Raw genomic sequence first — 16,996 nt, 5'->3', positions numbered from 1 at the left:
TTGTGTCTTACGTTGATGCACTGTGCAAACCTTGTCCTGTCATATCCAGTATGTGTGTTGCACAGCTGCGACGCTTGAGAGGTTAACAGTAATAAAATCACTGCCTACATGTAAATGTATCAGTTTGTCTTGTCATGTGGCACAAGTGAGGTTATAAATGTGAGTATTTGAGAGCGGGAAGAGGCCTTCCATCTTGCCTGCTACAGAATGTGAACACAGAGCCACATGGAAACACCTTCAGCTTCCATGTAGGTGATGATGGAGGAAGAGGAGCAACATCCTGTAGCATTTGGAGTGTAAATGGGAAGGAGTGAGTCCCACAATTAGAGAGAGAGACCCACAAAAGTCCCTAAACAAGGTACAAATTCACCCTACAGGCTGTTTGTTACCATGTGGCGCTTGCTGGTCCTCCTGGGGTGGCGGTGTGTGTGGTCCCGCAGTCGGGGCGCCCCCCCAGCTTGTTGTCCCGTTGATGGGGGCGTGAGTGGCGTTGTGCTGGTGGCGCGTGGCGCCGTGCCCGCGCATACCTGTGAGTGCAGCTGCCGTGCGCAAGCTCCCTTTTGGTTTGTGTTCTGTTGGGAGTGGGCTGTCTCCCTCTCTCTGTCCCTGGGCTGAAGCTTTTATTTAAAGGTCAGGCAGAGACTTGCAATCACTGCCAGTTATTGGATTCCCTCAGTGTGCTACCTAGTCTGCCTCTGTTGGTTCCTGCTTCTTTCACCTTGTCTGCTATACTTTGCTATTATCTGGCAGCTTTTTCCATCTGCCTCAGTTCTGCTTAATATTGTGTTGTTGGTTATTTACATCTGCCTTTTCTGTCGGTATTCTTCCCTCTCCATCCAGGTACGCCAGCGTCCCTTTTCGATCCCTATTCAGAGTAGGGACCGCCGCTCAGTTGCCCGCCTGGGATTAGCCAGGAGTGGAGGCAAGTAGGCAGGGACAGGGGTTGTGGGTGAGATCTAGGACACTCGGGCTGGGGTATCTAGAGTAGTATACCGTAACGTAATAACTGGCCCTTAAAATTGTTCTCCAATGGTGGCTATCAGTACCCTCGCAAGTCAGTTGCAGGGTTTAGTGGTCGTGATCCAAGACCTGTCCGGTCGTATGCTGGCTCAGGGGCAGCGGGAGTTAGTGCATGTTTCTATCGACCCTTTTATTCCTGAGCACAAGTGTCCTCTTCCTGAGGTATTTTCAGAAGAGAGGAGCAAGTTTTTTGTTTTTCAGCAGGCATGTAGATGGTATTTTCGGATGTGGCCCCGCTCCTCCAGCTCAGAATCCCAGAAAGTTGGATTGATTATATGCTTACTTCGGGGCTCCCCCCAGACATGGGCCTACTCCTTACCCGAGGGTTCGGCTTGCCTGCAGTCAGTTAATTTGTTTTTTCTTGAACTTGGAGGTATTTTTGATGAGCCGGACCATGTGGGGTTGGCGGTATCTCATCTCATGTCTCTACGTCAGGGGCAGCAGTGGGTAGAGGACTATTGCTCAAAATTTAGACTGTATGCAGGTGAAACCTCTTGGAACGATAGCGCCGTTAAAGATGTGTTTTTGTTGGGTCTTTCTGACGCTGTCGAGGATCTACTCATTTCTCATCCCACTCCTGTGACACTCAATGATGCGATGGAATTGGCGGTTAAAGCTGAAAGGAGGCTAAGATCCAGAAAAGAGGAACATCAGGCCCATAAGGCTAGGGAATCCAACAGACCCGCTCCCACTTCTCCCATGCCAACTTCTGGTGCCGAGCCTATAGAAGTGGACCAGCTAAGTCCTGAGGAACGGCAATGGTTCCGGATGATTCATCGTCTCTGCTTCTATTGTGGGAAAGACAGACATCGTGTAGCGACCTGTCCTCAGAAGTATCTACAACATCAGTCCGAACCATCGGGAAAACTTCAGATCCTAGGCGGTCTTTGGGAGGATCGCCTAGGATCACAAGTACCCCCTAACTTGTTGGTGCCTTGTCGGATTGGCTTCCGGAATTTCACTCGGTCCAGTCAAGCTTTCATTAATTCGGGTGCTGCCGCCAATTTGATTAGTTTAAGTTTTGTCAGACCTCTGATGACTGAATTCTCGGTGTTAAAGATTCCCATACGCTTCACCAGTATTGATTCTATCCCTCTGTCTGCAGGTGTTGTTCAATGGAGGACTCCCATTTTACAGTTCACTGTGGGTGTTCTCCATTCTGAGAATCTGTCGTTCTTGGTAATGGAAAGGATGTCCATTGATGTAGTGCTTGGTATGCCCTGGTTGGCACTGCACAATCCCCGATTTGATTGGTCCACTCGGGAATTGACACATTGGGGGTTGTCCTGTCATAGTCACTTAGCTACTATATCCATGTGTTCAGCAGATACCATACTTATTCTTGAGTATTTGTCTGATTTTCATGACGTATTTTCCAATAAAACTGTCTGAGACTCTCCCTCCCCATAGGGAGTGGGACTGTGGTATTGATTTGATCCCCGACAGTCCCATCCCTAAGGGAGCCATTTTCAATTTGTCGGGGCATGAGCACAAAGCCCTTAATTCCTATATTTCAGAGTTCCTGGCCAAATGACATATCAGGCCATCCAGGTCCCCTGCCGGGGCAGGTCTCTTCTTTGTAGAGAAGAAGGATGGGACATTGAGGCCTTGTGTGGATCATCGTGTTTTGAATAAAATTACGTGAAGAACCAGTGCTCCTTGCCCCTGATTCCTGATTTATTGAATCAGTTGGTAAGGGCCCACTGGTTTTCCAAATTGGTCTTAAGGGGGGCTTACAATTTAATTCGCATCCGAAAAGGAGAGTGGAAGACCGCATTCAACACCTCGTTCGGACATTTTGAATGTCTAGTTATGCCCTTCGGACTTTGTAATGCTCCGCTGTGTTCCAGGGGTTTATGAATGCGATCTTCAACGACTTTCTGGGGGTATTTTTGGTCATATATCTCGATGACATTCTGGTGTATTCCCCAGACTGGGATTCACATGTGCGGCACCTCAGGATGGTTCTGACCCATTTACGTGAGTACCAACTTTTTGTCAAGTCGGTGAAATGCATTTTTGGTACTAAACAAGTGTCTTTCCTTGGTTATGTGATTTCACCCACGGAGATTCAAATGGATTCTGATAAAGTGGCAGCAATCTCCCAATGGGTCAGACCAGAAAACATGAAAGCTCTCCAGCGGTTTTTAGGTTTCGCGAATTTTTCCCGTAAGTTCATTAAGAATTATTCTGTTATTTCTCAACCCCTGACCGATCTTACCATGGGTGCCGACTTGGTAAGATGGTCGCCTGAGGCCCTGGAGGCTTTTAGTCGTCTCAAAAGGGCGTTTACTGCTGCCCTGGTGCTAATACAGCCTGACGCAAGGCGACCGTTCTTCATTGAGGTCGATGCGTCTGAGGCTGTTTTGTCTAAGGAGGTCAGCGGGAGATCTGAGTATAGGCCATATGCGTTCTTCTCACGGAAGTTCAGTTCGGCGGAACGTAACTACGACGTAGGTAAGCGTGAGTTATTGGCGATTAAGTGGTCTCAAGAAGAGTGGCGTCACCTGATCCTAAAAACTTGGTATATCTCGCCATTGCTAAGAGACTCACAGCTCGCCAGGCCAGATGGGCATTGTTTTTCACCAGGTTTAACCTCGTCGTTACATATATTCCAGGGGAGAAGAACGTGAAGGCAGATGCACTCTCACAGAGTTTCGGTGCACCGGAAAGTGAGACAGTGGCTCCCGAGAATATCTTGGCACCTGGGGTGGTGGTGGCAGCTGTTGTTCCTTAAGAATCTGATCTCATTTCTCATCTACAAAATTGTCAGCAAGACGCTCCCTTGGGGGTGCCGGAGGGCAGATGGTTTGTGCCAGAGACCTTGCGTCTTAGAGTCATTGAAGAGTCCCACTAATCTGTTCTCGCAGGCCATCTGGGGGTTCAGGGGACTCTGGATCTTTGTACCAGACACTACTGGTGGGCAGGCATGTCTCGGGAGATCCGCGACTTTGTTAAGGAGTGCTCTATCTGTGCACGCAGTAAAAGCCAGCGGCGTCATCCGGAGGGGCCTCTGAGACCGTTACAGCTGATGTCGCCACAGATGTGCTGCAGGGGGTATGGAAAGAAGTATAGAAGAACCTGGAAGCAACGGGGTCTCGTATGCAGTTGCGTAGTCGGACGAGTCTATCTGTATCTGAACCTTACAGGATGGGACAGAAGGTATATTTGTCTTCTAGAAACCTCAAATTGAAGGTTCCGTCTTTAAAACTGGCACGGCGTTACGTGGGTCCCTTTGTCATCACGTGTGTAGTAAGCCCGCTTGCTTATGAACTTCATTTGCCAGCTACATGGAGGGTTCACAGGATTTTTCATAAGGCATTGTTGAAACCTTTTGTCCCTTCGGTGAGCTGGCCTACAATCATACACTGGCCTTGGCTGCGTGTCATCCCTCCAGGACCAAAGCATGGTAAGTGCCACCGTGACAAGTCAGCACTTATCCCTCCCAGCTCTTCACGTTAGCCAGCTGCCCAGAGTCACCCCAAATAAAACATTGCACAAGTCCTATTGAAATCAATGGGCTGTGTTTATAAGATACAAGCTGGGTCTTTTAGAGTGAGGGATGCTTTAAGTAGCTGCTCCCCACTCTACATAAGGGTCCTGAATGGGGAACTCCCCTCTGTTAACTTAGTGTTCTTTTTACACAGGCAGACTTTATCAGTCCAATGTAACATTTACTTTTCATGTACACGTGTCAAGAATTTCTTGTGGGATCAAATGATCGTAACTACGATCATTCATCCCCATAGTTCCGTCGATTAGCGATCATTTTTAGACTTTATGAAAATTAACAATCAGCTGATGAACAAGTGTTTGCTCGTTCATTGGCTGATTGTTGTTCCTTTTGCACTTGTGCTTATAATCGGGCCATGCAAAAAGGACTTTAGAATTCCCTAATAAAGTATTAAAAATTAGTTTTTAAAGGGTTCTTTAAGGACGGTCTCAAACGAACTGGTCGGATTCCGAATGCGGGAGCACACAGTGGAATCCGACCCTGTCCCCAGCCAGCGTCCGCACGTATCTGAATAATCTGTACTGTGGGTGGTCTGCATGGCTCGCCATCAGATATTCGCTGTACAGATTGTTTTTTGAATCCCTGCTTTTCCCACGACATCACTAGATGATGGCGCGGAATCCATGACCTTTCCACAATGTCAATTATGGAAGGGCTGAGGGTCGGATGGCTTCCATTGACTTCAAGGGAAGCCGTCCCCGCAGAATCCATGCAAAAATAAAGCATGCTGCAATTTGTTTCCGCGAGTGAATGCTCTATTTGTTTGAATTTGTGCAGGATGCCGCAGATCGTTATTGCCGGTGACTAATGCGATTCCGCAATTCAAACCTGCTCAGTAGATAGACGCAGAGCAGGTTGGAGCTCACCTCCTGCCACCCACCTACATTCAGAGTAAACAAATTGAAGATGAACTACTATTTGAACGGGCCGATTGTCGTTGGATTTTTATGACCACACTGAACAAATTATCTTTCATCATTCAGTCGCTGGCAGTGTTTACACGGAACGATTACTGTTCAGATTCACATGATCCAGCTGTGTAAAAATGCACTAAGGTTTCCTACACATGGAGTGCGATATCGGGCTGTGAAACTCGGCCCAATATCGCACTTGTGCACAGGTGAATTACCCACAGATGCGAAACATTTTTCTGTAAAAAAAAAAAAAAAGGCCTCCCTTTACTTCTTTGAGGTTGCGATCTTTCAGCACGGCATTCAGCCGCATCGGGGGATCGGCAAGTGTTTACTATTTCTTTCAGTGGGAAACCTCACATCACACTTGTGCAAATCGCATGCTGTGTGTTGTATTTTCCCGTCCCATCTCGCAACGCACAAATCTCTCGTGATTTTCATGGCTGTGTGAGAGCGGCCCAAGTCAAACAACCCGTTTGAGTAGGTCTGATGCATTTTTTGGTAAATAAGAGAGATTTCAACCCTATCTGTTCATACACATCAATTTACATATTGGATTAATTGAACTGTCTAAAGTTGCATAATATAAACTACCGACAGAGGATTAAATGGGAGACATGGGAGTACACATCCTTGTATAAAGGCTCTTTATCACTGAATGATAATCCTTCAGATTCTCGCTGGATTATGGGAATTTGAACGATAATCATTCAGTGTAAATGTCATCAGCGACTGAATGATGAACAATGTTTCATTCCTTGTGCAGTTTCTGCAGACATGTAAACCATTGCTGGATCGCGGGCTTGTCGTTCAGGGTAAACGCTCCCCACTCAGTGCTTCACATAGAAGGTGAAGTACTGAGCAAGAAGCCTGCGATTTGGTGGTGGTCTGTCTGTCTAAATGTTCTGCACGAGAGCTGAAAACCTTAGTGGTGACGCCAGCGCTTGTGCAGTAGTTTATCCGACTGTCATCTGGTGTAGAAGGGCCATAAGATACAATATCTTGGGATATGTACAACAAAAACCTGACCTAGTCTCTTTTTCTAACCTAATAAACAGACAATAGCTAATGTGATAAGATAAATCTTTGAAAAGACAAAAAAGACTTTACCTAATTACTGAGGACGTTTGTAGAGAAACATTAGAACGTAGGGCTGCAAAGCATTATTGCACTTTAAAATCTAATACGAATGCTCAGTATTTTGCAATCCTCTGCTTTTCATTACTGGTCTTTGTCGCAAAATTTAACTGCCTTGGGTTACAACAAAACAATACATATTTTTCCCCACAAAAAACTTTTTTTAATGGATAAAATAACAAAGTAGATTTTTAAGGAAGCAGCACATAATGGGTGTTACCATTAACGACCCAGACAATGAAAATACTTTGTTATTTATTGCACATAGTGAAAGTAATGCCAGAATTGCTATTTTGTTTTGTTGACCTGCAAAAAAAAAAAAAAAACAATCCAAAAGTCACATGTACATCAAACTGGTACCATTAAAAACTAAACTCTTACAAAAAAACAACACCTCACATAGCTCTGTTGCCAGAAAAATAAAAATGCTTTGGGTCTTAGAATGCAGCAATGTCAACGAGTTATAGCTCTGGCAATATGACAATGAAAATCACTTGTTCTTTAGGGGTTAATACTGTTTGCTGTAATGTCTGATTTTGTCTATAGATGTACTCTTTGATTTGTAGAGTTCTGCAGAATATGCTGACGCTATGTAAATAAAGATCATTATGATTCTGAAAGTATTACAGCAACTTCTACCTGTCAAGCCTATTCATACTCTTACATTTTTTAACCGGTCATTTAATAAATTCCTTATTATTATTTAGGAAAGGTCACCTTGACTGTCAAGTGACAGCCTTGTAACGAAGGTCATCGTAGTCATCTGATACTTTACTTCTAAGGGAACGTTGTGCACAGATCACGTAATATAAATGTATAAATAACTGGGCCTTCATTACAGTGCACTGGTTGAAAGAACACGGATGTGTGTAAGTTAATTTTGGCTAATCTGTGCTTTATTAAATAGTTTCACTTCTCAACTACAAATAGCAGCCAATTATTTAAATCCGATTTGGTATTCACATAACACAAAGCTGTTAATGAGTTTGGAGCAAGTTGCATTGTCATGCTTAACACACAATGTAGTACAGTACTAGTTTCCTCCTTGTTCCAGCCCTGTATGACTTTGCAGTTCTTTACAAGGAAATTTCCTTTTTTCAAAGAAGCAAGTTTAACATGAACTCGAAGAAACTCTTTCACCTTTCATAAGCCCCGGAAATTAAATTAATGGATCTAAAGTATATGGGGTGCTGAGTTCTCAGGTGTAATTGTTATAGTTTTATTCCCTCTTCCCCCTGCTGCGTGCCCTCAAACCTGCAGCTTGCTGCATAGAGTCGACTGCTGAGTTAAGGCATGTAATGAAGAGGACTAATGCTGCGTTTACACTGAACGGATCATTCAGGAAATTGTTCAAACAAGCGAAACTGAACAATAATCGTTCGATTTACATGCAGGCAACAACTGGACGACAAACGAGAATTGTGAGGTTCTGGCTTGTTGTTCCTTTTCAGACGGCTCTTTCACTCGTTGGGCAGTTTAAACACTGCTTGTTTAGTGTTTCGCATAGGAATGTGAAGCACTGAATGACAAGTGATCGAGAACTGCATGATTCTCAAGGCCACTGTGCAGTCTAATAAGGCAGCCCAAGCACAAACGAGCTGCTGATGACATCACCAGCTCGTTTGCTGGGGCAAACGAGAATCATCCCGTGTAAAAGGGGCATCATCAACTACGCTGTTTCCCTGAAAATAAGACATACCCTATGTCTGGCATTACTTGTTTGTTACGGACCCATGCTGAATCTGGTTATTTACTCCATTTTTATCCAAGTACTCGCATACATGCTGTTTAATAATTTGTTCAAAGCTCTTTCCCAGTATAGAAGTCAGACTCACAGGCCTGTAGTTTCCTGGATCCACCCTCTTCCCTTTAGGGACAACATTTGCCCTTTTCTTCTGGGACTTCTCCTGTTCTCCAGGAATTTTCAAAGATTATGGCGAGTGGTTGAGCAATTACCTCCGCTGCTTCCTTTAGTATCCTAGGATGTAATTCATGTGGACCTTGAGACTAGAGTTTATTTAAGTTAGCTAAGTGTTCTTTCACCAACTCTCTGCTTATAGATAGCCTGCATTTTTTTATTCCCCCAATAGCACAGGGAAGATCAGTTGATGTCCCATCTACTTTCTAAGAGAAAACAGATACAAAATAGGAATTCAAAAGTTCGGCCTTTTCAACATCATTCTTAACCAATTCACCATTTTTATTTTGTAAGCATCCAATAGCATCTTTGACTTTTCTTTTGCTTTTGACATACCCCCCAAATCCTTTTTTATTGCTTTTGGCCTCTGTTACAAGCCTGAATTCATTATTAGCTTTAGCTTTTCTGACACTTGTCCTACAGTTTCTGCAGACCGCATTATATTCTTCTTTAGATATACCCCCCTCTTTCCATTTGATAAATATATTTTTCTTCCTTTTTAACATGCATGCAAGTTCTGTGTTCATCCATCCTGGTCTCTTTAAATGCTTCCCATTCTTCCTTCTTTCAGGGATTGTTAACGATTGTGCTTTGAGAATCTCATTTCGCAATATTTCCAAACCTTCTTGGATATTTCTGTCCTTAAGAGCATCCAGCTATTGGATCCATCCTACCCTCTTTCTGAATTCATTAAAATCTGCCTTTCTGAAATCCAACCTTGAGGTCTGAGTTTTCTCAGGTTTTCCTCCTAATTTTATCCAAAATTTAAGGATAGCATGATCACTGCCTCCTAAGGTCCCAGCCACCCTTACTTCCTCAACCATTCCCTCCCTTTTGGTAAGAATTAGGTACAAGATAGCAGATCCCCTTGTTTTCTCTTCTACTTTTTGGAAGATAAAGTTTTTAATGATTAAAAGTTTGTTTTTGATTTTCCCTTTGTCCTGAATTGATCTGGTAATGTTTTGCTCCACATGATGAATATTTGGTCCTGAGGCTTAATAAAATGGATCTACCTTTTCATCACTATGTATTTTGTACTCTGGACCACTCTGCTTCCTATACAGGTGTAATGCTTATCCGCTCTGTATTCCCAGATCTGTTCATTTCTTATATGGTTGCTGGCCACAAACTCCATATGGACTTGGTACAAACAACAGCAGTATATAGCTACCAACAGCTTACCTTGACATGGAGATGCTGCATGTTGATAGGTAAGGATGCCTCATGGCTGTATTTGCTTATATTGTATATGAATTCTTTTTTTTTTGGCTTGAACCAATGTATGAAACTTTGAACTAGTATACCCATGAGGGTGTTACTGTTACTATTAAAGGGGTTGTCCCGCGAAAGAAAGTGGGGTTCAGCACTTCTGTATGGCCATATTAATGCACTTTGTAATGTACATCGTGCATTAATTATGAGCCATACAGAAGTTATTCACTTACCTGTTCCGTTGCTAGCGTCCCCGTCGCCATGGTGCCGTCTAATTTCAGCGTCTAATCGCCCGATTAGACGCGCTTGCGCAGTCCGGTCTTCTCCCTGGTGAATGGGGCCGCTCGTGCCGGAGAGCTGGTCCTCGTAGCTCCGCCCCGTTACGTGTGCCAATTCCAGCCAATCAGGAGGCTGGAATCGGCAATGGACCGCACAGAGCCCACGGTGCGCCATGGGAGAAGACCCGCGGTTCATCGTGGGTGAAGATCCCGGCGGCCATCTTGGTAAGGTAAGTAAGAAGTCGCCGCAGCGCGGGGATTCGGGTAAGTACTAAACCTTTTTTTTTTTTTTAACCCATCCATTGGGTTTGTCTCGCGCCGAACGGGGGGCCTATTGAATAAAAAAAAAAAACGTTTCGGCGCGGGACAACCCCTTTAAGCCTGTTACTATTGAAAGAACGCTTATATGGGTTCCCTTTTTTCTATTTATTTAACTGTTTATGGATATGAGTCTTTTCAACAGAAGGATAATCAACACTGCTCCTCACAGACAATTTTAATTCCAGAGCAGGACCCACAGGATGTTTAGCAGTGCTTGGTATATAATTGCAGTCAGTATCTAACAACCAACAGGTAAATGTCAGACATGTTGCATTCATCAAATCAATTAAAGGGCCACTCCAGTGAATTTTCTTTCATTTATTATGTAAGTAGCCTGCAGTGTATACAAGTCAGCTGGTATTACCTTGTTTAGTTATTCCTTTCTATTTGAAAATTTCTGGAGTCTGTCTCTTCATTTGGGTCATGTGATCTCATTGTGACTGCCTGGGATTAACTTGTCCATGTGTCTCCTGCAGAAAACAATCTTAGTCATCCAGAATTCCTATATAATGAAATCACGTGGACTGTAACACACAGGCTCTTCACAGGAGTGGGGTTGGTAGGGAAGACTTAAACTCATATCACAGTTACTGATAATTATTAAAGACTCATGTCACTCATTATAATGAAGGAGATGACAGTTCATTCCCCCTGACTGTATAGTTATACTTATTTGGGAGAATATAGAGGGTAATGATAATTACACTGTTCTCCTAGCAAGCAGAGATGGTACTGGCTCTGGCTGCTCATATGATGCTGTGCTGTTGCCACATAGGATTGATAACACTGCATACATAGAGTGAAAGAAGGAAGAAATCTAATAACCAAGACAGTGTCTGATAAGTATCAGACAGGAGGCTGCACTGCATGGAAGTGAGTACAATCAGAGACATCCAGAGTTTGACAAACAATCAGGTATAATAATTAATGCTGGAAAAATGTGTTTTCTTTGGAGTGACCCTTTAAAACTGTGCTTTATTTTTCCTTTAGGCATATAAACAGTGGGTGGGAGCAGGTACAATCAACAGGCGATGGCTAAGTCATGTCACCTCACATTTCTTCAGGCCTGCTTTCTGTCTGGTACTGACATTTGATACTTTGTTGAATAATGTGGTACCCATAAGGGAGAAAGAGTTCTTTCTATAGTCACAGCCAGCCTGTGACTATAGAAAGAACCCTTTTATGAATTGCATAGTCATCTCTTTATGGACATGAACTGGCTGCTTCTCATCAATTGACATTGGCTGCTATCATTGTCTTCTTCATTGGTGAGCAGTGTAGTATCTACATGGGGATGTCCAGCAATGATTTTTTATTATACTTAATATAATTATCGACATATCAATTCATTGAATATTGGCTGTTTTATGAACTGTGTTTTTTATTTGTTTTTTGATGCATCAAACTCACCAAGATGGATTTATTATTATACCAGGGACTGCACAACTGCACATTATCTATGAAATATCAAGCCTGAGTTCCGCTTGCAGTGAAAATATGGGCTATCTAAACTCTGTGGGGCATAGTAATTTAATTTAAAAAGCCCTCTAATTATATTGTATGTCTATTATGCAGAGTTTATTTGAATAGACCGTCATTATGAATTTAGCTTTTGGATTGTTTGACTTGTAAACTATTTCTCAACTAACTATTGTTTTGCATATTCTACATAAATATGACGTATTAACAGACTTTTATACATTTTGTGGGGGCCATGTTAATCTTTGTGCAGGAACACCTAATTAATTATTTTTGCGTTTAGATTTGGAATTTAATAGGGATATTAAGAAATGTAACCATAACTGAGTGCCTTTTTCTTGTTTTTCCTCTTTATTTTCCTTTTTTAGCCAATGAAGGGGTTCTCCACTTTGGCCGCTCTCTGGTTGTTAGACGGCCCCTTTGACAATAACCTTATCACAAGTGTTCTCCTGCAGGGACCCCAATTTATCAACTGTAATCCATGGGGAAACCTGCTAGTATGTGTTTATTTTCTCTGCAGTGCCACCACAGGATTAATGAAGCATTACAATATATCCATTTTTACGTATGTGTTCTAGAGTCATGCAACCAAACATCACCCTGTAGCACTGTGACATGGCACTGCCATTGAACTCAACGGAGTTGGAGTGAGAGTCGCTCGTAGACAATCTGCTTGAATTTTTTACAACAGTCTCAGCAACTTGTGACTCACCTAATTCAATGGCGGTACAATGTTGCAGTGCTAAACAGTGATCTTTGGTTGCGTGACCCCCATCATGGCCAAAGTCACCGTGTATCCCTAGCCTAACACAGGGCAGGCAGGACAGGGACTCCAGGGTGAAAGATGATTTTTCTTATAGCTCTCCATCTTGGCTGTGAATTGAGGATTCTGAACTTAGGATCCCCTCTATCAACTTGGAATTCTCTAATAGGTTATATACAAATAGGTTTTCTAAACTGGAAATCCCTTCATTAGCTTTATATTAACCCTGCGAATTTCCACAGGATCTACTGTCAATCTGATCTGAGTGAGTACTATAACTTCTGCTGTTAGGAGAAACAACATGGCTCAGGCAGGTTGGAATTAATCCTTTAGGCGTTGATGGCTGATATCTGAATGATGTCCAACTTCATTTGAAAAATCAGACTCAACTGCCCAGAATCTCATAAATAAAAAAGATAAAAGATGTATGCAAGTGTTAAAAATATATAAAAACGATAAAAGAAATTTACTGCCAAAATTATTGCTAGGTAATAAAATATCCATACAATCATCCACTATGTAATGGATGTAATGTTTTTTTTAAGTCTTCATGAGATTATACTATATGTATTTGCATTGCACAGAATGTATATTATGCCAAAACAGTTTAGGCATATTACCGGTAATTGCCCTCAATCCTCGTAGCAACTGGTGCTCTTATATTGCACATATTTATCATGATTGCATGATACATGTTTAGGTGTATGCCCATTTGTGGATGTAATGTGTGATCCTCTAAAAATATTACTAGCTATATCGCATTTTTTAAGCTAATATTATCATTATCTGGTAATGTTACTAAAGACTACAGTCAGTTTTTAGATTACAGCAAAATTTATCAGTCCAGCATCTTCTGGTGTTTCCAAATCAGGATCCATCTTTACAGTATCTTCTCCTCTTCTCTCCTATGAAAGAAGTGCTTCTTCTTGCATCTTTGCTTGAATTCAAGTAACCAAAGCATTCAACCTAGTAGGCAACAGGAATTGGGTCATGCTATTAGATGGTAACCACTTACTAGAATAAAAGAGAGCCTGGTAAGTTACAGGCGTTATGTGATACAATGATAGCCATTGAATCCACTGATTTTAACATAAAAAAACAAGGTTATAATTAGAGATGAGCGAACGTACTCGTCCGAGCTTGATACTCGTTCGAGTATTAGCGTGTTCGAGATGCTCGTTACTCGAGACGAGTACCACGCGATGTTCGAGTTACTTTCACTTTCATCTCTGAGACGTTAGCATGCTTTTCTGGCCAATAGAAAGACAGGGAAGGCATTACAACTTCCCCCTGCGACGTTCAAGCCCTATACCACCCCCCTGCAGTGAGTGGCTGACGAGATCAGGTGTCACCCGAGTATATAAATCGGCCCCTCCCGCGGCTCGCCACAGATGCATTCTGACATAGCTCAGGGAAAGTGCTGCTGGTGCCGGAGCTGCTATAGGGAGAGCGTTAGGAGTTATTTTAGGCTTCAAGAACCCCAACGGTCCTTCTTAGGGCCACATCTAACCGTGTGCAGTAGTGTGGAGGCTGCTTTTTGCAGTGTTGCACTTTTTTTTTTTTTTTTGTATATCGGCCGTGCAGAGCATTGCGTCCTGCAGTGATTTTACATTGTCCAGGGCCAGTAGTGGTGAGGCAGGGACAGAAGACATATTTAGTGTATATAGGCAGTGGGCCTTTCCAAAAACATTTGGGGAAAAAAATCTATTTGGGCTGCCTGTGACCGTCCTCAGTGTACAGGATCTCTGCTGGGGGTAGTTGTCCTAATTCATACGCAGCCAGCTAAGTGTTACAGCAGGCTTGCGCAAAATTCTTTCCTGCCTCTGTGTTGCCTGTTACATCACCGCTGTATTCCTGTCCACAGTGAAACAGTCTGCAGTAATTTTACATTGTCCCGGGCCAGTAGTGGTGAGGCAGGGACAAAAGACATATTTAGTGTATATAGGCAGTGGGCCTTTCCAAAAACATTTGGGAAAAAAAATCTATTTGGGCTGCCTGTGACCGTCCTCAGTGTACAGGGTCTCTGCTGTGGGTAGTTGTCCTAATTTATACACAGCCAGCTAAGTGTTACAGCAGGCTTGCGCAAAATTCTTTCCTGGCTCTGCTGTGCGTTCCATAAGCGAAGTCAACCTCCAACCACAGGCCAATAAGCGGCACATTTAATTACAGTGTTCTGTTTCTGCACTACTGGTAATACAGCATGCTGAGGGGTAGGGGTAGGCCTAGAGGACGTGGACGCGGGCGAGGACGCGGAGGCCCAAGTCAGGGTGTGGGCACAGGCCGAGCCAGTGCGGTGGCCAGGGGTAGAGACAGGGCCAGACCGAATAATCCACCAACTGTTTCCCAAAGCGCCCCCTAGCGCCATGCCACCCTGCAGAGGCCAGGGTGCTCTAAGGTGTGGCAGTTTTTCACAGAGACGCCTGACGACCGACAAACAGTGGTGTGCAACCTTTGTCACGCCAAGATCAGCTGGGAGCCACCACCAGCAGCATGCGCAGGCATATGATGGCCAAGCACCCCACAAGGTGGGACGAAGGCCGTTCACCGCCTCCGGTTTGCACCACTGCCTCTCCCCCTGTGCCCCAACCTGCCACTGAGATCCAACCCCCCTCTGAGGACACAGGCACGAGTGCCTACCGGCCTGCACCCACACCCTCACCTCCGCTGTCCTCGGCCCCATCCAGCAATGTCTCTCAGCGCAGCGTCCAGACGTCGCTAGCACAACTGTTTGAGCGCAAGTGCAAGTACGCCACCACGCACCCGCACGCTCAAGCGTTAAACGTGCACATAGCCAAATTGATCAGCCTGGAGATGCTGCCATATAGGCTTGTGGAAACAGAGGCTTTCAAAAGCATGATGGCGGCGGCCCCGCGCTACTCGGTTCCCAGTTGCCACTACTTTTCCCGATGTGCCGTCCCAGCCCTGCACGACCACGTCTCCCGCAACATTCTATGCGCCCTCACCAACGCGGTTACTGCCAAGGTCCACTTAACAATGGACACGTGGACAAGCACAGGTGGGCAGGGCCACTATATCTCCCTGACGGCACATTGGGTGAATTTAGTGGAGGCTGGGACAGAGCCTGGGACCGCTCACGTCCTACCCACCCCCAGAATTGCGGGGCCCCAGCTCGGTGCTGGTATCTACGGCGGTGTATGCTTCCTTCACTAAACCACCCTCCTCCTCCTCCTCCAACGCAACCTCTGTCTCGCAATCAAGATGTGTCAGCAGCAGCAGCACGTCGCCAGCAGTCGGTGTCGCGCGGCGTGGCAGCACAGCGGTGGGCAAGCGTCAGCAGGCCGTGCTGAAACTACTCAGCTTAGGAGAGAAGAGGCAGATGGCCCACGAACTGCTGCAGGGTCTGACAGAGCAGACCGACCGCTGGCTTGCGCCGCTGAGCCTCCAACCGGGCATGGTCGTGTGTGACAACGGCCGTAACCTGGTGGCGGCTCTGCAGCTCGGCAGCCTCACGCACGTGCCATGCCTGGCCCATGTCTTTAATTTGGTGGTTCAGCGCTTTCTGAAAAGCTACCCACACTTGTCATACCTGCTCGGAAAGGTGCGCCGGGTCAGCGCACATTTCCGCAAGTCCAAGACGGACGCTGCCACCCTGCGGACCCTGCAACATCGGTTTAATCTGCCAGTGCACCGACTGCTGTGCGACGTGCCCACACGGTGGAACTCTACGCTCCACATGTTTGCCAGACTCTATGAGCAGCGTAGAGCTATAGTGGAATACCAACTCCAACATGGGCGGCGTAGTGGGAGTCAGCCTCCTCAATTCTTTACAGAAGAGTGGGCCTGGTTGGCAGCCATCTGCCAGGTCCTTGGAAACTTTGAGGAGTCTACCCAGATGGTGAGCGGGGATGCTGCAATCATTAGCGTCACCATTCCTCTGCTATGCCTCTTGAGAAGTTCCCTGCAAAGCATAAAGGCAGATGCTTTGCGCTTGGAAACGGAGGCGGGGGAAGACAGTATGTCGCTGGATAGTCAGAGCACCCTCATGTTTATATCTCAGCGCGTTGAGGAGCAGGGGGAGGAGCATGAGGAGGAGGGAGAAGAGACAGCTTGGCCCACTACTGAGGGTACCCATGCTGCTTGCCTATCATCCTTTCAGCGTGTATGGCCGGAGGAGGAGGAGGATCCTGAAAGTGATCTTCCTAGTGAGGACAGCCATGTGTTGCGTACAGGTACCCTGGCACACATGGCTGACTTCATGTTAGGATGCCTTTCTCGAGACCCTCGCGTTACACGCATTCTGGCCACTACGGATTACTGGGTGTACACACTGCTCGACCCACGGTATAAGGAGAACCTTTCCACTCTCATACCCGAAGAGGAAAGGGGTTCGAGAGTGATGCTATACCACAGGACCCTGGCGGACAAACTGATGGTCACATTCCCATCCGACAGCGCTAGTGGCAGAAGGTGCAGTTTCGAGGG

Source organism: Eleutherodactylus coqui, chromosome 2 (genome assembly GCF_035609145.1).
Source record: "Eleutherodactylus coqui strain aEleCoq1 chromosome 2, aEleCoq1.hap1, whole genome shotgun sequence".
NCBI lineage: Eukaryota > Metazoa > Chordata > Amphibia > Anura > Eleutherodactylidae > Eleutherodactylus > Eleutherodactylus coqui.
This window is presented reverse-complemented; position numbering follows the sequence as displayed.